This window comes from Hoplias malabaricus, chromosome 4 (assembly GCF_029633855.1).
Source record: "Hoplias malabaricus isolate fHopMal1 chromosome 4, fHopMal1.hap1, whole genome shotgun sequence".
Classification (NCBI taxonomy): domain Eukaryota; kingdom Metazoa; phylum Chordata; class Actinopteri; order Characiformes; family Erythrinidae; genus Hoplias; species Hoplias malabaricus.
Window position 1 is genome coordinate 37554636 of NC_089803.1, and position 22829 is coordinate 37577464.

The following is a 22829-nucleotide window of genomic DNA, read 5'->3' on the forward strand; positions in this document are numbered from 1 at the left end:
TGGAAGATGTGGGTCTCGTTACATTTGTCATACAGCTAACACCACATAACAAATTAAGAACATCTTAAAACAGCCCAGTGTACTGGAAGTGTGATGGTCTGGGACTTGGACAACTTGTTGTAACTGATGGAACCATGAATTCTGCCCTCTATCAGAAAACCCCAAAGGAGAATGTCCACATCAGTGTGAGGTAAGTTATTAAGTCCATCTCGGAATGGCTAAATAGACACAAAATGAAGGTTTCAGAGTGGCCAGGTCAAACTTCTCACCTGAACCCCACTGAGAAGCTGTTCATGCTGAAAAGAAGAGTGGGCGACGATCCCTCAGCAGTGACGTGAAAACTTGCTTCAATTTATTGTTAATGCTTGAATGTATTTCTTACTTCTTGAAGTGGCACAAACAGTTGTTAAGTTTATGGAGGCAATTGCTAGTTGCATAGGTGATTATAGCTTTTGAATGAATCCTTATGTTCATGAAGTGAAATCACCAGACCTTGGTGGTCTGAAACATTGAAGTGTGACAAATATGCAAAAATAATAGAAACTGGGGAGCAAATATCTTTTCACAGCAGTGTACCTTTTGGCTGAGCTTGTATCTAGGTACAGCTGATTCAAGGATGTAGATTATGAATGCAAACATATGAGCATTCTGAGATATTTGAGAACATCGCTGCTCTTGTACACGCAAGCTTACAATCCTCCAGCACCCCACTGGTAACCTCATTCAGCCAGCCAGCTTTGGGAAGTGTGCACAGTGATTTGACTGAAAATAGGAGGCTGCAGGTTTAGCAGCTGTGTTTGAAGTAGTGTAGAATTTCTTTGCTGCCTTATGAATGTTACCATTATGATCCAATGTTTCTTTTTCTTAAAGCTGCATTTTCAGTTGTAGCAGTTCATAATCTGACTACCTGACAACTTTCAGAGCATTCTTTGTCACCTCAGGCAGTATACACAAGAATGCTCCTGAACTATTATTTAACTGACAAAATTATAAATATCAGGTTTTGTAAATATAAAAAGAAAACGGAATTTGATGCCTGCCACCAACTCAGAATAGAATAGTTGAGACAGGGACACAATAACAGGAACCATGTTACGTTGTTTTGGAGGATTATGATTTAAACAGGTGAATATAAAAGATATAAAAGGAGTATCCACCAATAAGGGTTATGGCTCACCCGTTTCATCAGAGAATTATCAAAGAGTTCAGAAGGGCATTTTCAGTTTAAGATAGAAAGAATATAATTCTTTCTACTTTGACCATACATAATACTGTGGACTCCTGTGATAAATATAGTCATATGCGCTTGGGTGTACTCTGGAGAAGTATTGACACTTAATCCACCACTTCGTCAGTGCCTCCTGAAGCTGTTACACAAGAAGAAGGCCAAACACCAAGTCTATGTGGAACCACTGCTGAGTTTTCTGGATCCGAGCTCAGCTCAGATGATCCAAATGTCAGTGGAAATGAGCGCTGTGCTCATTTGTGTCCAAGTTTCTGGGATTTTTTACGTTTGAAGGAGAAACGGTCACCGAACAGATGATCAGAGGGACCAACCAACTGTTTTCAGTGAAAGGTGCATTAGGGCTCTCTTGCTATGAAATATTAATAAAATATAATATTACTTTTTAATATTTAATCTGTATATTTGCATTTTTGCAAGCCTTTGTTCAGTTTCAGTGCTGCTGTTGCTGCTACTGGTTTTACCCATGTGGATATCTTAATTTTAGACAGGTGATAAGAACCAAAGTAGAGGGGGTAATGAGGATGTGGGACTGGATGTGGAGCAGCAGGAGAGGGAGGACAGTAAGATGGTTCCTGGAAGGCAGACGGCATCTTGCCGGCTGTTCCACTTTCCTCCTGCTCCTCCTGAGGTGTGTTATATTCCCCTGATTCTCTGCTGCTTTCTCCCTTTGTCACTTTCTACCCATTACATGCTGTTTATAGCCACCTGACGCCTAATGCCTCTGTTACTGCTCACCCAACACCGAAAAGCAGTGCCAAAGCTAGTGCATGAGGGAGAGAGAGAGAGAGACAGAGAGAAAGAGACAGCTACTTCAACCACCTCAGATTGCCCAAAGGAATAGAGAAGAATGAGGAGAGATGAAGATGACAAGAGAGACAGATGGCAACAATGGAAAAGGATGAGGTGGGCAGAGAGGAAGAGAAAAGCCACTGAGAATTGTATAGCTGCGATACAGGTACACAAGCGCTCCATCCTACTTTCACTAATTCAAAGGAAAGATGCCACAACAGTTAAATCTGCAGCTAATTACCTTAATGCTTCAAATGCTTTGCAGTTTAAACTGCTGGCTTATAAAAAATTCACATGACTTTGGAGCAGTGACATCCTGTTGGGCAACCAGTGTGACTAAGAGAGGACAGCAGTGTGATGGAGAGATGGTGAGAACAGATGGAAGGATGGATGGTTGGATGAAGACGAGAGCCCGAGAGAAGTATAGAGAGGCTATTCGACTGGAGGCCTTCTGATATGGCTTTCATTAAAAGAAGACGTTTTTGGCACTGAATATAGAACTAAATTGAGCCAAAGTGAATGCGCACACACACACAAACACACACTGAAACAAAAGCCAAAATAATTTTAGCTCCTGAGAAACCATTAACATCTTAGTAGCTGGACAGTCAACAGTCCATTAAAGCACAGTGAGTGTAAAACTTTACAGTCATGAAACAGTTATTCACAGCGCTTTCTCTTATATCCACTTATGTATTATCTTATCTACTTGTGTTAAACATGTTTTCTTTAATTTGTAATATTTCTGTAATAAATATTTATTGTAAATTAATCATAAATACCCAAATGAAGGCCCTTCTTCCTCAAGGTTGCATTGCCTAGTACACATAGGAAACAAGACCAATATTAGACAAGATGACACATTAATGGAACTATACTGGTTTTTGTTATAATCACAATAATCTGATGTGAATGTGATCTGAGGCAGAGTATATGTTATTGGTTCAGAGCATAACCAATAAAAAAAAAGAAGAGGCGGAGCTTATCTTTAAAATGTGTCTGTCCCTCTGTGCTTCGTATGTGATGCACTGAATAAAAGTGAATTTGTATGTAGGTAATTCTACATTTGCATGGTTTGAGTCTCTTAGAAAAGTGCCTGGAAAAGCAGCTAGGTTCTAAAACAGCATCTGGTTCATGGAGGAGTATTTTAAAAATTTTAAATGAAATGTAAAAATTTAAGAAAGAGAGAGAGAGAGGACATGAAGGGATCTGGAAAGTTCTTTGTTTAGCAAATAAGGAAGAGAGCTTGAGATTTGTGTTTGGCTAGAATCAGTAAAGAGTTTTTAGCTAAAAGGTGCCATGTTGTCTGTGCTTTTTACAATGAAATAGCTACAGTGATGTTTGCTATGCATATATGATAGCACAATGTCAGATCAAATTAAATGAAATCATTTGTTTGTATAGGGCTTTTTACAACCGCGTTTGTCAGAAAGCAGCTTCATAGAATTCCACACAATGCAGGAAAGACAGGCAGACATTTATATAATTCAGTCTCAAAGATGGCAGAAATTAGAATGTTTTGTTTCATTCTAAGGGCTAAGAGGTATTATGCCTGTTATTAGTAAATACATCCACACAAAGATTGTGAAAGGACATTAGGGGAAACATAAAACACAAGAAAATGGTAGGCGACACCTGCAATGAAGTACAAACGTGTGAACTTAAGGATATTAATAAATCTCTGGGAAACATGAGGACTCAAGAGGGAATGGCTAACAACCTTGGAGGGCCAAAATGTCTGTTCTTAAGTCTGTGTGTGTGCGTGCGTGTGTGTGTGTGTATGTGTGTGTGTGTGTATGTGTGTGTGGCGTAATGCAGCATGGCAGGCTAGTGAGCACTAAATGTTGTAGCTGAAGCGGAACGCTGGCTATTGTGTGAGACCTGTGAGCAGGCCATGTTTGCATGCCTCTTGCTGTTTGAGTTGGGCAAGACTCAAAGCTAAGCCTGTTGTAGAGCTGGATTTATCCCCACAGGGTTTGTGTGACCTTGTGGTCTAAGCTGAGGGAAAGGAAGGATGGAGAGCAGTAAAGCCAGGCTCAGCCCCCCTCTCTGAAGGATGCATGTGATGCTCAGTGAAGTGTATCGCTGCACACAGTCCAGGAACACTCTCTAACACTCAGCATGAATTTAGCACCACTGGGTACGTCACCATGACGTCACTAACAGCTAAAACCCACTAACACCCATTCTCTCTATCAGATTAGCACTACAGATATAGTCACTGATATCATACTCATTATCACTCAGCATGTCTGCACTGCTCACATGCTACAACATCATGGCATAACCAGATGGGGCAGGGGCACTGCAGCTTGGAAGGGTCAGTGGACCCAGGGAATTTTATTTGACAAAGTATATTATCACACGGTTAAAGCTACAGTAAAGTAGCATACAATAACATGCAGCAGCATGAGACTGAGCAACTGTTTGGCTGAATTATAAGCTGCATCCCAATTGCATGCTTAATACTAATTCTAAGTAGTATTTGACTTAGTGGTATGTATTTCACTAAAGTTTGTATTGACCCAATATGATTGGTTGAGAAATGTTCCAGTAGTGCCAATATGTCAGGATAACACTCTGACCCAACCTCTTCGGGTATTACTCCACACAATACTTGTAAACTAGCAACAACGCCAGCACTTACAAGACAGCAATGGGACGCCTAGACGTTTTCATCCAACTGGAAATGGTTCTATTCATACACCTTGTTTTGAAAAGAGTAAATAATCATGGACTCATTGTCTGCTTCCTGATTTGAAAACAAAAGAAAATCACAAGAAAATAAAAACAGCAACATGACATGTCTGTATAGTTTCTGTTGCTGTTTTCACTGCTGCTCTCATTCACCAGCTCATCAGCACACTCAGGAGTCATATTCCAAAATACTCACTTGTAATTTTAAACAGACAGAACTTGGCACCAATTACACGCATATCATGTATCACCATGATCTGAGCCTGCTGAACACATTTTACTGACTCTATCCATTTATCACTGGCTCTGGCACTGTTATGATTTAGACAGAAGGCATCTCTGAATAACGAGCCTGGGTTCCTATTAAAACAGGTGTAAACATGGCCCAGCTCACTGGAGAGAACCAATGTTAAAAAATCCTGAACAGAACGGAGTTCATCACAAAGATCCGATCAGCAACCAGCTATCCTTAACAACTATGGTTACTCACTGAGCCCCTAACACGAGTATGCAAACCTGATGAGCTCCTGGCTACCTGCACTGCCACTCGTGGGTTCCACTTCCTTCCTGCTTTTGTGACTGGCGCTGCTGCTTTAACCACTGCATCCTTCAATCCTGACAAAATCCAATACCCCTTTCCCATACCATGCCATGCTCCTTAAACACTGTATAACCCCTAGCCATTTCCTCATAGCCTTGTTCATTACCCTTTTCTCTCTACTGTGATTGAAACATCATAAACTGTCAATGGCCACCTAATATGAGGCAATAAACAAAACTGCAGACACCACAATTTCAAATCCCCTGGCAGACAAGATCCATCAATGCTATTAACAGACTTCACCAGTTCAGCTTTTAGACCCACAACTTGCTCAGTATCATTTAGCACTGCATTCTGCCATCTACCGAATCTTGCTCGGTTTAACCTAGCCAAACTTAGATTATCTTTTAATTTCCCCAGAAACCACCATGTGCAAGGCACAGTAGTATTCAGGGTCATCATGTTTTACATGTAAGTCCTAAATGGGGGGAGCCGAGTACCGTCATGCAACATCTCCCCATCTACGACCCACATAGGGGCCCTGATCCTCCATTGCCATCGTAAATGCTAGTGGTGAAATCATACATCCAGCCATTATACTTATTTCTAACCGCTGCCATGATGTAACAAATTCCCTCTACTTAAGCAAAACTGAGTATCCTCAAAATATGCTTTAACCAGCCTAGTAACCTTATCTGGCACCTGGAAAATGCAAAAGATTTCCACATAAGTTTGTATAGCACTGAGCCAAATGCATTAGCTAAATATAGGAAAATGATATGTAGATCTCAACCCTCTTTCTTTGCTGTCTGAATCTGATGCTGCTATGTTCCAAACATACTGCAAAGCCAGAAACCCCTGCTTTTTGTACTTTAATTTTTTGTACTTTGTAATTTGCTTTCAAATAAGCAGCAAGTCTCTGCACTATTACACTAAAGAAAATCTTACCCTCCACATTATAAGATTTATAGGCCAAAACTGTTCTATACCCATAGCATATTTCTCCTGAGGGACAAGGATACCACCTGCTCTTCTCCACTCTTTTGGGATGTTAATATATTGTGTATTAGCTTGTTAAACTCATTTTTAAGGTACATTATATACAGTACCAATCAAGTGTTTGTACACATCATCTCATTAGTCATTGGTGGAATAGGGCAATTCACTGTATAGAACTGTGTTCCAGCCCTTATCTCTGTACAACCCAAGTTATGTCTCAAACACGTTAAAAGACGAGCAGTTCTAAAAAAAAACTCTTGATGAGGACACAGCTTTTCAATGAAAACAATTCCAGGTGACGATCTCATGAAGTTGATTGAAAGAACGCCAAGAGTGTGCAAAGCTGCCATAAAAGCAAAAGGTGGCTGCTTTGAAGAATCTAAAGTATAAAACATATTCTGGTTTGTTTAACACTTTTTTGTTTATTACATAATTCCATATGTGTTCCTTCATAGTTGTAATGTCTCCCATATTCATTTACAATGTAGAAAATAATTAAAAACTAAGAAAAAACATTAAACAAAAAGATGTCGAAACTTTTGACTGGTACTGTACCTTCACAATATGTGGGAAATGGCCCAAAACTAAGGAAACCCTCCCTGAGTGGGCATGTCCAAACATTTGACTGGTACTGTATACCGTATAGTATTAGTTTGCAGCACATAATTGGGGTGCACTCAGAAGTTATGAGTAAACCATCAACATACATTGTAATCATTTACTGTAAGTAATTGTCATATGGTGAAGATATTTATTATGTGCTCATGATAAGACAATTTTTACTACTGTTAAAACCAGGGCCCTGTGGAAACTGACATAGTGAAAACTTAATTCATGGGTCCTAACTAGCATGCCCCAGCATGTCATAACTGTACTCATTTTGCTATAGATCCATTACACCACTTAATTGCCATGGAACGTGCATTGAGTGTGAATTTAAACTGCGTGACTTCATATTTCAAAGCACTGTGTTCAACAAGCCAAAACAATGAAACAGTGAATTGCTGTTTTCAAGTACAGAACATATATCACCACCCACTGAAACTTATGTACAAAACATACCAGGTACAGATCAATGCAATGTTGCATTAATGGGAATGTTCTGATTTTATTTCCTGTTTTACACCTCCCCCTGCATAGGACTGGGGCCCCCTCCAGGGTGTATTCCTTGCCTTGCGCCCAGTGATTCCGTGTAGGCTCCAGCCCTACCACAACCCTTAACTGGATAAGTTGTTACAGGCAATGAATTAATGAATGAATGTTTTACCCCCACAATGATACAGAATGAGAAGTTAGAGAATGTCATTTGTCACTGAATAAACTTTTTCAGTTTATACTAAATTTCAGTGTCTCATTAGCTGAGAGAAGCAGACGTGGAAGACAGAGGCGTACATAAAATTGGACATTTATTTAACACAGACACAGAGGAACAGTGGAAAATGACACACTTCACCACAGCAAACATAAAGATTACAGGATGAGAAACACCTGTGAGTAATGTCACTCCACAATCACAGGTGCAGGGCATGGCTAGGGGGCAGGACACAGAAAAAACACGTGACATAATGACAGGCTCAACCCATGACACTGAGTGGTTGAGAGAGTGTGCTATCAGCAGAAAACAATCTAACAATAAAAAATGGAGCTAGGACAGTTTGATCATACAGCTTAGTCACTTCCATTATTATTTGGCATCTGCACTCACTTTATCACATTACCTTCCTTCTTATTAACACTTCCAGTGATCTTTTCACTTTATCTCCGAAAAACGCGGTGACAAGCTGTATTTCACGTTTTTTGTTTCACTCTCTATTTCCTTTTTTCCCCCTTGGCATTTTAATGAAGCCCTGATTTATGATTTTGAATTAAAAATTAAACACATGCTGGTTTTACAGACCATATCTGGGCTAAGCCACTGAACATTTCCACAGAAGAGTCACTGGTAGGAGTGACAGAATAAAAGATGCACTGTGGCTGCTGTTGTATGTTAAACCACTTTTTAATTAGTGTTTATTGAATGAATTTCAGAATAGTACAATGAGCCTAACCAAAAAGCTAGAATCTTTGTGGCCAATGTCTCTTTGGGCCTTTGAAACCCACTTTATTTTCCCCACCCTTAGGGCTCTCATGGTGACATCTCCAACCGCTCCACTGAGACTGTGGATGCAGGAGTGTTTCTCATTAATATGTATGCAGTATTAAAGGGAAATAATTCACATCCTGACTGAAATATAAAGGGGTTTGTGAGGACCTCTGTGCAGTCTGCGCTGTTTCAGGAAACTTGAACACTCACTGCGACTACACTAGCACCCACTGACATGTTCTGTACAAGGGTTTGTGCTGCCAGTGTGACTGCTGTGTGTGCGCCACGTTCCTGCACATTGATTAAACCCAGAGCTAGACTTTAAAAAGCATTATGAGTGGAGAATTACCATGGAAATTTGAAGTTAATCCAACACCAGTCCTCACTTCTCTTCTTTTCTTATATCTTCTCTTCTCTTGGTATTGTAGTTACTTTTTCCTTCTCCATTCTGTCCTCATTTTTCTTCTGTCCCCCTTTTTTCTTGGCCCCCACTGATCCTTTCACTCTGCCTCCAGCCCACACAGGAATCCTCCAGAACAGCCAGCCGAATTACCAAGCATCCCAACTGACTGAGCATGCTGGCAATTAGGCAAGCACGCACACACACACTCATGCGCACACAAAGCTACTGGCATGGCCTTTTTTCGCTATCATGCAACAGTGACTCCATAGACCTCATTCCTGTCCCTATCCTGTAAGTGGTTGTATAGGACTGTATATTGATGTATGAATGCTCTCCTTTGTATGTGCTTACCAGTCTCAGTGGTCATTATGTGTGAGTGTGTGTTTATATGTTCTCATAGCTTCAGCATTTGTGGAATCATATAGTGTGTGAGCGTATGCATGAGTGAAAGAGTGTGTCCTTTATCCTGGTGTGTTTGTGCTAATACATATTCTCCTGCGAGCCCTTGTCTTGTATCTCTTCACTTTGTGCCCTAATGAATGACTTATTTAGAGCGCTCCCTCTGCCAGGCGCACCTCTTTTACCCCCTAACTGTCTCTCGGCCTCCCTCAGCAGCTGGGCTCCGAATTTGGAGGACTCTTATCTGATCCAGATAGCTCAGGATCAGCACAGCACACAGCAACGTACCTAAACCAAGATAGCTCTCTGTCTCGGACCAACTGGCACAAAAGGTCATACCATATACAAATAAGGCTCTGTCTGGTGTTTAAAACCATTGTGTTATTGTGAGGGACAGGACACAGGGCAAAAGGTCTAAACTCTGGAGACAGGGGCTTAGAGACAGGAGACTGTGTTGGTTTTTGCCACAGTATACTGTGATAGTATCTCTCTTTTCTGTATGTGCATAAACCATTAACCATTATATTTAAATATCAATAAGATCTGAAAGATTCTGTACTGCTCACAGATACTGTTCTGTATGATGAATACTTACTGCTGCATATTATTCCATGCTTGAAATTCATAATGTTTGGCCCCTATAAATCTATACCCGAAGGAAAACCTTCTTGATGAAATGTTGCTCTTTGACAGCTCAGGAGAATAAATTGTAGTTCTCCTGAAGTTCCTAGGAGAAATATTATGAAACTAAAATCAGGCACAGCATTTTTATGGCCCAGATAAAAATAAATAAGCAATAAAAAAGCTAATAGTAATTCACAGCTTTACTTGAGATCTCCTCTAAACCACAGGAGGAGACATGAGAATGCTCAGGTATTATGCTCTGGAGAAATATTGAAGCAACAGGAGATCTTAGATCAGAAAGCAACAGATCTCATAGGTTATTAGGTGAAAGTACAGAGATAGTAGCTCTCTGGAGTGTACAAACATGCCTGCATGTCAAATTCAGTGTTATTGTTTTTATCATGTCTGAGATAATACTGTACAGAGATAAGGTTCAAACTTTCCTTTCAATTTCCTCTTACTGTGAGATTGTACATGACTCACGCCTGCAGTGACGAGTGACGAAGAGGGGTTGAAACACCTAAGATACGCATCATCTGACTCTCACCTTGTATAATTGTGGGATTCATGTGTCCATTTTACAGTGTGTGAAACTGACCAGTGGAGACTCTGGTAATTGTTAAGGTCTTCCGTGTCACGTCTGAAACTCTTTATTCTTACCTTCTGCTGAATTTACTGCATTTGTTTTGGAAAGTAGAGACAAAGACAAGTTCAGATCAGGAGGAGTTATATATTCAAGTGCGTGTTATATGCACATGTATTTAAAGGTGGATATATGAATATAGGGACATGCCCTTAGACCGCAGAGGGTAAAGAAAATATCTTGTTTTGGAATTTTCCTTTGGGGAGGCCCAAGTGGAGAAAAATTTGCACAGGCAACTCATGTTACCAAGACTATAACCCTGAAGCAAGATTTAAAAAATGGAGTCGCCTTCTACATCATTTAAACATTAAATCAGCAGCTGTCTTTCACATTGTGTGTAAACATCATAAAGAATGGACCAATAGAAATGCTCCAGAATTCATTCATTCATTGTCTGTAATCGCTTATCACACACTCATACATTCACTTACACACTCACACCTATGGACACTTTTTGAATTGCCAATCCACCTACCCACGTGTTTTGGACCGTGTGAGGAAACCAGAGCACCTGGAGGAAACCCACATGGACTCCTCACAGACAGTCACCCGGAGCAAGACTTAAACAAACCCCCAACCTCCAGGTCCCTTGGAATACTTGGAATAAAATATTTTTTTATTCCCACATCCACCTCTGTATGTTTGTTTTTATGAAGCTTGGGGTTAAAGGAACACTAGGTAAGATTTGGTATTTTTGCTCCTGGGCTCCCCCTACAGTGTAATTTACTTTTACAGAACTGCCCTGAACTCGAGAGAAAAGGAGAGGGAAGTGGGGTGGTTTCCTATCCACCTCCATATGTTACATAGTGTAGTTTCTGCATTGCCAAACCTGTTGTAGCGAGGACAGAGGCTCTGTTCTCCTAATTTTTGGTCAGTGAAGTATCACAATGATATTGAAGCTATAATTTTAAGGCACCCTGTGTTGCTTTACTATAAATATAATGCTGAAAGCCTTTGAATACTATGCCTAAAAAAGTTAATCCTGGTTAAATGTCAACTTGAATATCAGCTCCCCATGGAATCCATCAAAATGCTCAATAAGGCATCATTACATCTCACTTTGAATCTTACCCCAGCCACATAAACGCATATATCCAATTCACTCAGAACTTTCTCATGATTTTTTCATGATCATGATCATTATCTGATTTTCTTTTTCATTGTCAACACTGATACTGACAGTAGATACATATTTTAGTAACTTGGCCATTGAAGCAGGCTCAGAAATAATGTTTGAAGTTTCAAAAACGAAGTTGTCACTTGCCATCACATTATGGCCGTAATGCTAATGTTATATGTGCCAAATTTTGACAAAATCTGAATAGTGGAAATAATTCAGTAGACCAAACATATTCTTTTATCTTAGATACCATTTAAAGTGCAACTAAATTGTGATGAATGAATAATCTACAGGATGCAAATTATAAATAAAGTTATTAAGTTCACAGCTGAACAATAAGCCTAGTGTTCGTGGTTATTTCCACAGTTCAGCTGAACACACTACTTTCTCACGATGAAGGCTGATAGGTCATCACTTACCTGAGGTGACTTATTCATGTTTAAATATTTGATTGTGGACTTAACCTCTTGAAACGTGTTCTTCTGACCCAGGGTGTGCCTCAGGTGTCACTGCTTGGTCTTTTATGTCCTGTAAAAATCAGAGCTGACACTTTGAAGTCGATGATATTAAGGTTCACTTTTATCTTACCAAGGACAGTATGACAGTGAGTGGTGGTGGTTATAATTTATTGCACTCTGAAGGGTAGCAGAGACTTCTGTATGAAACCATATGTGGTTGTACATCATAAGAGTGCCTTATAGAGTTTCAGTGCAAACATGCCAAGTCACTGCAGTGCGTCTGTGCCTGAAGCAGATGGGCATTTTTAGAAACGTCTGGTGCTACTATTTTTAAACCTTTGTGTGACGTCCAATGCTGAGTTTCATTTAAAACTTTTTTCCTCTTAAATGATGACAGTAATCCTGCAGATAGCGTTATGTTTTCAGTGAGGTGCAATTGCATATTAGAGCCATTTGACCAACTTTGCAACCAAGCACAATATTTAACTAGATCCTGGTTCAATTCCTTAAAATCTTCCATGGGCAGTTTAGAGCGCTGGGCGGTAAATGTGGAATGATGAAACATCTTGCGACCGTCTTACACTCACTCGCTCAGAGTGATGCAACCTGATTCAAATGAGGCTTAGTTAGCCCTTACTGGAACTGGTTCTGAGAGGGAAACTTGCACCTGTCTGTCTGTCTTTCTGTCTCTCTCTCTCTCTTTGCTTATCTTAATATACATGGTGCTAGTAAAAGTAAATATCCCTTTGCGACTCAGAGAAAAGAGAAAGCATGTAAAGACAGAGTTTAAAGGAAGACAGAGCATAAGAATCAGCTACTTATTTTCTTAATGTTCCTGGGTCTGACAGAACACAGAGAAGACTTTGTACTTTTGTTTGCATAGCCAAAGCAGACTCGTTTTTATTTAGCATATAAAACGTTTTTATGTACCATAAAATACGCCAATGCTGTAATAGCAGTCTGCTGTGAAATAAAAACACATTCCAAATCCATTAGTATTAGGAGTGTGAAAACCTTTGCACACATTTGCATAACACTCGAAAGCTTTTCTTTGCAGTTCAGAAAGCATACAACCCTTCCATGTCCATCTGTTCACACAGAGTGCTAACACCTTGGGCTTGTTTCTGCGAAAGGGCTTTTTGAGCCTTTTCTCTCCGACTGTACGAGCACTTCTGCAGAAACGGCTCTCTGAAAGGCCTTTAGCCAAAACTGAAAGCACCCTGGGAAAAGTTTAGTTTTTGAAGAACGTTTCATACAGGTGGACCTTTTTTCCCCCAACAAGAGTGTGTTTTTAGTCATCTTCTGACATGACACCTACAGAGAAGCAGGGAGCAGACACACAGCCGCCCAATTACTGGCAAATGCCAGGGTTAAAGAACTGGAGCCCAAGAGAGAAAGTCAGCATTTGCTCTGGAGGAAATGTCACTCTCTGTCTGCTGCCCTCTCAAGCAGACCCTTAGGGGAGAGAGACAGAGACAGGGATGGGGTGAGGGTGAGAGACAGAGGAATCAGATCACTAAGAGCATTTGCTCACTCATAGGTAAAAAAAGCAGTTTTGAGTGCCCAGTGTCCATGCCATCCAATAGACACCCAGTTTAGTAATGAATAGCAATGAAAGTGAATATGACTGATGTCTTATTAACAGTCCTCTACCATTTAGTTTTACCTCTACAACTTGTGATCTCACTTTAACCTGAGTAGACCTTTTGGCAGAACACAGAAACAGCTTGGAATCCTGTTGTTTCAGGTTGAAACCCTTTCAAATGCCTTTAGGGTTTGGGCCTAGATTTAAGGCCTTTTATTCGGTTGTAATTATTCAGAAAAGGTCATCTTGCAGATACATGTCTGGTATTCTCTGTGTCTTAGAGAGCTCAGCTGTGCTTTTGGGGCTGGTAGGATGACTTCCCTCTTCTATTAACACCAGCTTGGTGCTAGTCTGTGTAACCTTCTATCAGCTGGCATGACAGATCATTTAGGGTTCTCTATAGTACTTTATAGTTACAATTACAGTTATAGTATTTATAGTTACAGCAACAATTAGAGACTGTAGTCCATCTCTTACTCTGTTTGCTCACTTTCACCCTATTCTTTAATGTGGATCATTCTCAGTGCTGCAATGACACTGATGAGGTGGTAATGTTTTAGTGTGTTGTACCAGTACACGTGAATCAGACACAGCAGTGCTGCTGGAGTTTCCACTCACCGTACACTATGTTAGACAAACCTTGTCATCCACCTTGTAGAAGTCAGAGACAGTAGCTCATCTTTTGCTGCAGCGTTTTTGTTGGTCATCTCCTAGTTCTTCATCAGTCGACACAGGACGCTGTTGGCTGGATGGATGCTGTTGGTGGATTCTCAGTCCAGCTCAGGGCACATTTGGTGAAGGAAAATATTGAAAATAACATTCCATGGACAACAGCTGCAGATCAAAAGCTATCACATCCCAACACCCCGTAATGTGGCCCAGACCCACGTCTTCAGCAGATAAGCAAATCAGATTTGAACATTTCCCTCTGCCGTTTAAGCGCAGTCTTAGACAGCTGATAGCGAGCCAGACTGAGACGATTTCTCAGTGAAGAGGGTGACATTGAGAATGAAGCAGACCGTCTGACATTGAGACAAAAAGCATACGCAGTCTTGCTTTAGTAACTGAATGACACACAATGTGAAATACGAGCAGCCAATGGTGGATATCTACAGGCGGATGGCAATGCTGACCCACAGCTAGACAGAGAGCAGCCATATTATGATAAGTGGCTACAGTGTTGTCTGTTAGTGTGTGTTTTATGGAGTCCAGGGCTTGGGGGCCTGCGCTTCAGTCAATACTGTGTCTGTGGGACAAGGCTGCGAGGTTAACAGCCTGCTCTGGGCCTTTATACGGGACGTCATCTTGGGCAGTAATAAAGCACTCTTTACTGAGACACTTTAATTCAATGAGCAAAGGGGAGAGGGGAGAGAGAGATAGACAGTGAGGGAGGGGAGTAGAGAGAGAGAGAGAGAGAAGGTAAAGGGGGAGGAGGTTGTGGGTGGAGAAAAACAAAATAGAAGCCTCCAGGTACTCATAAATCTTGGCTAATTTGTTTATGGCAAGTGGAGTCAGGCTGGCCTGAAGTGGCCACTGTGGGTGGGGCGCGTGTTTGTGAGAGAATCTAGGACATGGGCCTCAAAATGGAGCCAACAGGATTCTGGACCCATGATGGCATTTTTAATTGACTTTGAGGTGTTGCCTGGAAAATGAGGCGCTGGATTACTTCATGTAAATAGGAGCAGCATGCCTCACCCTCCAACACCATCCATCCTACCACATGACATGGAAGAAAACATCCAACAGCTATATTCACGTTCACTCTGTTGAAAGCCTTCTCCCTCCATCCTTCTACCTCCCTCTGTGTGTGACACTCTCTGAGGCGTGAGCGTCTGCGCATGTGTGTGCACAGGGCAGTGTGAACAGAGCAACTCTGAGGTTGATGTAGTAGACTTAGACAGGTAAGCTATCCAATGATCTTGTTGGGTCTGAATGAAAAGATCAGGATGTAGGGTACTTCTTTTAACAAAAACTGTTTGTTTTTAAGACATGTCCCCTACTCCAGCTTTAAGGTTAAACAGGGTGCCTTATTTTTCACCAGCTTCAGAAAAGACAGGCACCTGCAGGTTGTGACACTACAATTCTACATTTTAATTCAAACTTAAATCATTCAATTAAACTGTCATTCCTGCCTTCAGTGCGTTAATTACTCCTGGGATAATTGTTTTTTTATATTTAGTGAAATAAGGACAATATGGAGAGGGCTAGTTATGATTGAGCTGTCAGCCTGCATAATGACATCAGAGACCAACTGTTTGCTGTTCAGAGATGGATGACCAAATTTCAGTGTGATATGCCTGTGTCTCCCTCTATGCGTGTGTGTGTGTGTGTGTTTGTGTGTATTCACTGGACTTTCTTTATTGACCTAAGAAGCTTTGGCTCCTCCTAAACGCACCCTGAAAAAGTCCTTGATGAATTGGATTTACTTGATTCATGTGTACACCTTTCCTCGTGAGTACAGAGAGTACAATGTCAGGCAGAAAGAATTGCTCCAACAAGTAAAATGGTCACCAGTTTATCAGCGTTTTTTAAACTCTTGTTGTAGCTATCTGAGTTGCATCTATTGTCCTAAATATTTAATGTTCATTAAGTCATTTCAAGGAACACTTGGTAAGATTGAGTATTTTTGCTCCTGGGCTCCCCCTGCAGTTGCAGCGTGCAATTCACTTTTACAGAACTAACCGGAAATCAAGGTGGGGGATTTCCTACACTCCTACAAATGTTACATAGTGCAGGTTCTGCAGCCAAGAGTAGCAATGTCAGGGGATCTATTTACAGGGCAGGGAGGGCTCACTATAATTTCAAATGTAAAAGAAAGAAGGGCAGGGCTACATACCTCTTGAAAATTAGATTATTCATGGGCATACTTCAAACAAAGGCTTATAAATGCCTTGTGAATCACCAGCAAAATGGCAGCACAATGACCAAAGAAAACGCAAATATCAGTATTTTATTCATATCAATATTTATTGCCAGTTCCACATTAAATTCTGAAGCAATTATATTGTAGCACCTGTGACTACTGCAGCTTTTAAGGTGGAGCTGGAACTTTTGAACAAAAAGCTGCTGAGCTTCATGTCAAGTAGCTTCATGTCACACACGGTTAGAAGTGGGTGATAATATAGGATTGTGGAATGGAGTGCTACATAACACTGCTCTTTTTTGAGTTCTGATAACATATCAGGTTCTTGAAGGTTTTTCTCTATTCGTAGGGGCTATATTTTAACCACTATATCTTAACTCAGTTCCAAGGGGCAAGATACTGCCTGAAAACGAAGGGTAGGGGTAAAACTGAGGAATAAGATTCAACGTTAGTCATCTACAGCAATGGGTTTCAGCCTTGACTCTTTTCCCTCACTTGTCTATTCACTGATGAACGGGATCAGGTTTCTTGGCCCAGGGAATCGTGAAACAGTGCACTGTCAAGATCAGGACTAAAAACGGATTAATTAACAAATGATTGGATGTTCTGGATGATTTAAAACTTTGATGAAAGACAAGGTCAAATGTTGTGAGATGGTCATGAGGAATAGAATAGATTTCTCATGCGTTCTTCACCACCGTCCACACCCCATCAAGCCAATGAAAAAGACCACCATATGAATCTCATATAATTATGTCATACACTTATCCAATTCTAATGCTACATTCAGCCCATAATCCAGTTCAAATCACTGTACTCAATATTCTCATCATCAAAATGAAGACATGGCAAAAAATGACACGGAAGCTGGGGGCAGACGTATTGCTCAAGTGAGCTGTTGATTGGTGTTCTTCGCCTGCAAATTTTGATGTTCAATCAGTGCAGCAGCATTTTCCATGATGGATTATCATATCTTCACGATTCATAGTTTTTCATCACAGTGTCACAAAGCATTGTTACAGCTGTGTGCAATGTTAATACAAGTCTATCAGAAGCAGTGCTGTGGTGGGGGTGGGGTGGGGCGGGGGGTTACACATATCAGTGTCACTGGGCTAAGAATGACTCTGTGGTCAGAAACTGACTATTGATTGGCTTTTATTGTACATCTGCAAGCTGAAGCAGCATGGCGTAGATTTCTGTGCTTCATATCATGACACATGCTGAGAAAGAGAATACTCCACAGCCCAGACCAAATCTGCACAACACTGGTGCTAATGATGAAATGGGAAAAGGGTGAACAGAAACCAGCTACAGTTTGTAACTGTACAGTAGTAATCATCAGGTTGTTTGACCTGATGATTCAGAAAGGAGTTCCAAATTGGAGAAAAGAAGGCGAAGTAGTAACCGATAAACTTCCAGTTTACATCCAGTTCAATGTACATCCAAACACATCTCTGAATACAGCTACATATTACTTGTTTTTATTTTACTTACATAACTGAACTGACTTTCAGTTTATTCGCTTTCTAACGATGGTGTTGTTGAATATAATTGTATACATATGGAAATGATATTTTTTCCATGCTTTATTGTTGTATTCTTACAACAGCAGCACTATTCGTTGAGGAGCATAAAAGGTAAACGCTTAGGATTTGCTTTTATTTATTTTTTTCTCATTGGATCTCGAATGGGATCATGTTGCCAGCTCGAGGCAGCGTGGGCAGACGACACATGTGCATCTTCAGGTTTTCCTGCCTGACAAATCACTCTTCAATAGCATTAGAGCTGATGCCATCCCCACTCAGTCCTGCTCATATTATCTCTCCTCTGGTGCTCTGTTGTTCTCCTCGTCCCCACAGGGTACAGGAGTGGCATCCCACTCCTTTATCCACTCCTGTATCTGTGTCTTTCCACAGTAGGGAGGGAAGGAGAGATTTGGAATGGAGACAGAAAGAGAAGTGAGGAGATTAAAAATGAGATTCAGCATGTGTGTGTGTGTGTGTGTGTGTGTGTGTGTGTGTGTGAGAGAGAGAGAGAGAGAGAGAGAGAGAGAGAGAGCAATGATGGCTCCTAATGACTTTGTAGATTTTAAGAAGGAAGGAGATTGAGAGAGAGAGAGAGAGAGAGAGAGAGACATGATGACAGAGTGAGAGAGAGGGAGAGAAAAAATGTGACCTTTAAGCTTCCATTAATTAAAGTGCTAACGGCCATATGCGAATTAACAAGAACAGAGAGACAGCTAGAGGGCAGTGCGAAAAAAACCTTCCCAACTTAATTTCTGTTATTTTATGATGAGACATGACAGAGTGGAATTATCTCCTATAGAGAGTATGTTCTAGGCAGAGTTAAAGACACACACACACACACACACACTGCAGCTTCAGTTGTGCTGGTTGTATGATGGAGAATCAGCACTTGTTCAGTAGAAACAATAAATGACTCAGACAGGCAGGTAAAGACTGACGTATGGGACAGAGTTAATACTCTAACAGCGTTCAGTATATGGTGCGCAGAGGAGCTTTAAAACTAAGCAAATGGACAGTATTAGTTTAAAGCGTTTAGCATTTAAAGCATGACTCATGAGTGTTAAATGACCCAATCTGTAGACAGCAGCTGGCAGGTTTGAGTTTTGTGCCACAGTGATGGAAACTCTCATGCAAAATCAGCAGAAAGTGTTTCAGTGATTGATCAGAGTTCAGTGTAGTTGTTAAGAGAGAAATGTTCAGCCTCCAGTGTCCTGGGTTTAAAAGCTTGGAATAATCATAACCTCCACCCACCTCCCTGCAAATGTCTAACCATAACCCTGCGCAAAAGACAGTAATTCTAGGATTTATGTGTATAACTCAGTTACAGCTCAAACCAATGTGAGGTTAATGTGAATGCATGTGAGTGTGTAGGGGAAAATTACAAGGTAGAATAACAGATATTACAGATATTTTAACTGGTCTAAATGATCAAAATATTGATTCATTATGAAATAGTAAAACAGTACAGGAATACGTTCCTCAGTTTCCTCTTTATCTTCATCTAGTTGCAGATTAACACAAAAGGCTGGATTTGTTTGACTCTTGGGTGGAATATTAGAATCATATGTCAGTGTAGTTCGGATCAGTGTTTGTATCTTGTGCTCCACATTTCTGGTTGTGAGGCATGTCTACTTTTTTGTAGCAAAAGCAGGTTAATCACAATTTTTAACATCACTCTATAAAAGGGAAAAAAGGGTTTCAAGTAGACCTCTCCTTCCAATATTTTAAACAACGTCATCGATCCATCTACCACTTCTGCATTCAGGTCACGGAGAGCAGCAGTCCGAGTAAAGAAACCCAGACCTCCCTCTCTCTAGCCATCTCTTCCAGCTCTTCTGCATAGGCTTTCCCAGGCCAGTCGAGACATATAATCACAGGGATTTCCCCGTTGTCTCCTCCCTGTCGGACGTGCCCTGAAACACCTTAAAAGGGAGGCGTCTGTAACAGGTCCCTGAACCACATCAACTGGCTCATCTCGACGTAGAGGAGCTCCACTCCGAGTCTCTCCCGGATGTCCCAACTTCTCATCCTGTCTCTAAGGGAGAGCCCAGACACCTTGCGGAGGAATCTCATTTCAGCCGCTTGTGCCAGCAAATACCCAAAGCTCATGACCATAGGTGAGGGTTGGGACGTAGATTGAATGGTAAATCAATAGCTTTGCTTTTTGGCTCAGGTAACTTTTCACCAACCTTTACTGCATTACTGGAGACACCACATCGGTCCGTCTGTCAACCTCCTGCTCCATCTTTCCCTCACTTAAACAACACTTACATTTTAAATACGGGCCAAAATCTCTTTCTCTGAGTTGACACTGGTGCGACAGATCGACAGGAGAGCAGTTGTTTTCAGTGACAGCAGGTGATCTGTAGCCATGATTTAGCAGCAGGCAACAAGCAACAATATAACAGAACGACAAGCAGCCAATCATGTTGGGATTTTTTCTACTATATGCAAATGAAAAGCAATAAAACAAAGTGAATGTTTATGACAATATCTTGGACCCGTCGAGTTCCCCAGCTTCCACAATGCCCAGGAAAACAAAACAACAAAACGTCTATGCATTTATATATATATATATATATATTTACATTAAGGGGTACATACAAGCAACATTATTAGCAGCCTTTCTCACATTCACAAAATACAACTCTGGGGCAACTTGAGCAGCTTTTCACAGTAAACACAGTGTTAAAAAATAATTATGCTCTGTTCTGATTGTTCGTCCTGTACTATGCCTCATTTAGGAAGCTTATTCCACTTTCTGCTCTAACACACATGCTATTTGTTGCTATGAGCTCTGCAAAAGAGTGCTGTGAAAAAAAACATGATACATAGGTTAATTAAGTGTGCAGTTTCGTGTGTGGTTTCATGCTGGTGCTTTTGTCCTATTTAATGAAATGGAGTTCAGCTAAAACTCACACAGTGCCGTCTGCTAGTCTCAAGCCACAAGCACATGGCCCTGCTTCGCACACACCACATACACACACATACACACCCTTCTATAAGCTGCCAATCAAACTGCACACACACACACACACACACACTCACACACACAAACATACACGCAAGTGTGATTGGGGTTATGTGCAGTATCCATGGCAACTTCTTGGAAACAAGCCCTGCATATGAACGATTATGAAAGTTTTAAATCTGAAGATTTTCTTGTAGTCATGGTGTAACCATAGAGAAGAGAGACCTGCTGAACATGTCACGTCAAACAGGCAGCTGCTATTTCTGCTGATGTTATTGAACACATCTTAAAGTTTACAGTGTGAACCCTCAAATCAAGCTCATCTAATTAACCAATGTAGATTGTCAATAGAATTGTCTTACTTTCATTCTAACTAAATCATTTTAAGGATTCCATTTTAACACTTGCAAAATAACAGTGCAATGAAAATAACTATTGTATTTGAATCTACACATATTTGAATCCAGTGAAAATCAAACCATCAAAACATTTTTAAACCATGTTATCATATGTGTGTAGTGTTTATTTATTTATTTAGAACTTTGCAATTGTAGTGTTAAAACGTCTCAAAAACACAGATTCAGAGAGCCAGGACTTCTTATGTCATGAAGCTAAGGAACATTTCCCATCGTCTTCAGGCCTGGGGTTTTTCAGCTGAAAGGAACTGGCAGATATGTGAGTGAAAATGTGACTGGAACTAATTGATCCTTCATAGATCCAAACTTAATGAGTGAAGCTTAATTTAAATCTAAGCCACTTTTAGGGGTTTAATCGATGACCAGAAGGGAACATTAACAGTGACAGTTATAAGTCACTTGCTAGTTATCACCTGCAGTAATGTGCAAAACTTTTAAATCTTTAAAGAACGTTATTTTTTTTTATTTTTTTTTTTTTGCTAGAACTGGCCTGGAACAATTCAATTGTTCAATTGTTAAGAGTATGGCTTGCTGCTCTATTCCTGCAACTAGCTGTGGGACCAGCAGTGATCAGTAGCACAGCTGACAAAAGAAATGTGAAAATATGACTTTATTAGCCCTCCAAGATTACAATGAGCCTCTGACTGAGACTTAATCGCCTGATTAACGTTGTCTTCACGCATTAAGGCTATGAGGTCTCTTAATAACCTTGTTATACCAGTATAAGACATTACACAGTTCAATCGTATTGTTACATAACTCTCTCTGAAGTGAGGCGTCTCTTGCTGTGTTCCACGTGCAGGCATGGGGTTTATTTTTGTCCGGCAGCGTTTTTCTTGTCCCGCTGCAGCACCCTGGAGCACAATAACAGCGTAGTGGTCCAGTGAGGCGGAGAGCAGGGCTGCCATTATGGCTATAGTGCTCATCTCTTCTGCGCCAGGGCCTTCCACATGTACATCAAAGCACACAATACAGGGCTAAAATACCAGGCTTGTATCTCTGTAAGTGGGTCAAGTAGCTTTCCTAGCTGGTTTACAGTGCTGCGTGATCTTGCATGAATTCTATACAATGAGCCTATATGTGTAAACGAGCAAACGAGAGCTGACAAAGCTGCTTTTGTGCCTTGAGCTGAAATCAAGTGTCTTCAGATTCAATTTTAAAGTTTAAATCCAGTGCTGGCACGGCTTTATTTAGATGCCTCCAGTAAAACCCCAAATGCATTCCTTGCCACTCCTAATACATCGCAATTGACATTAATATGTGACGTCGGTGACATTAGATAAAAGTTCAAGTGTCCTGAAAATGCTTTTGAATGCTTAGGTGAAATGCCTTGCATGGATTATAGAGGTGTCATGCTGTTGCTTTTCAGAATTTTAACAATGTGGTTTTGTCTAAATGTATATATTTCTACCCACATTTTTGCCAAACCTTCTCCCTGATTATTAGTTATTGCCAGTTACTACCCT

At 40.7% G+C, this 22829-nt stretch overlaps 1 protein-coding gene across 2 annotated transcripts in view; it reads left to right on the forward strand.

Moving 5' to 3' along the window:
• Positions 1–22829, forward strand: part of syt7a (synaptotagmin VIIa) — a 140197-nt gene that overhangs the window by 24384 nt on the left and 92984 nt on the right. The gene's annotated exons all lie outside the window — the stretch shown is intronic.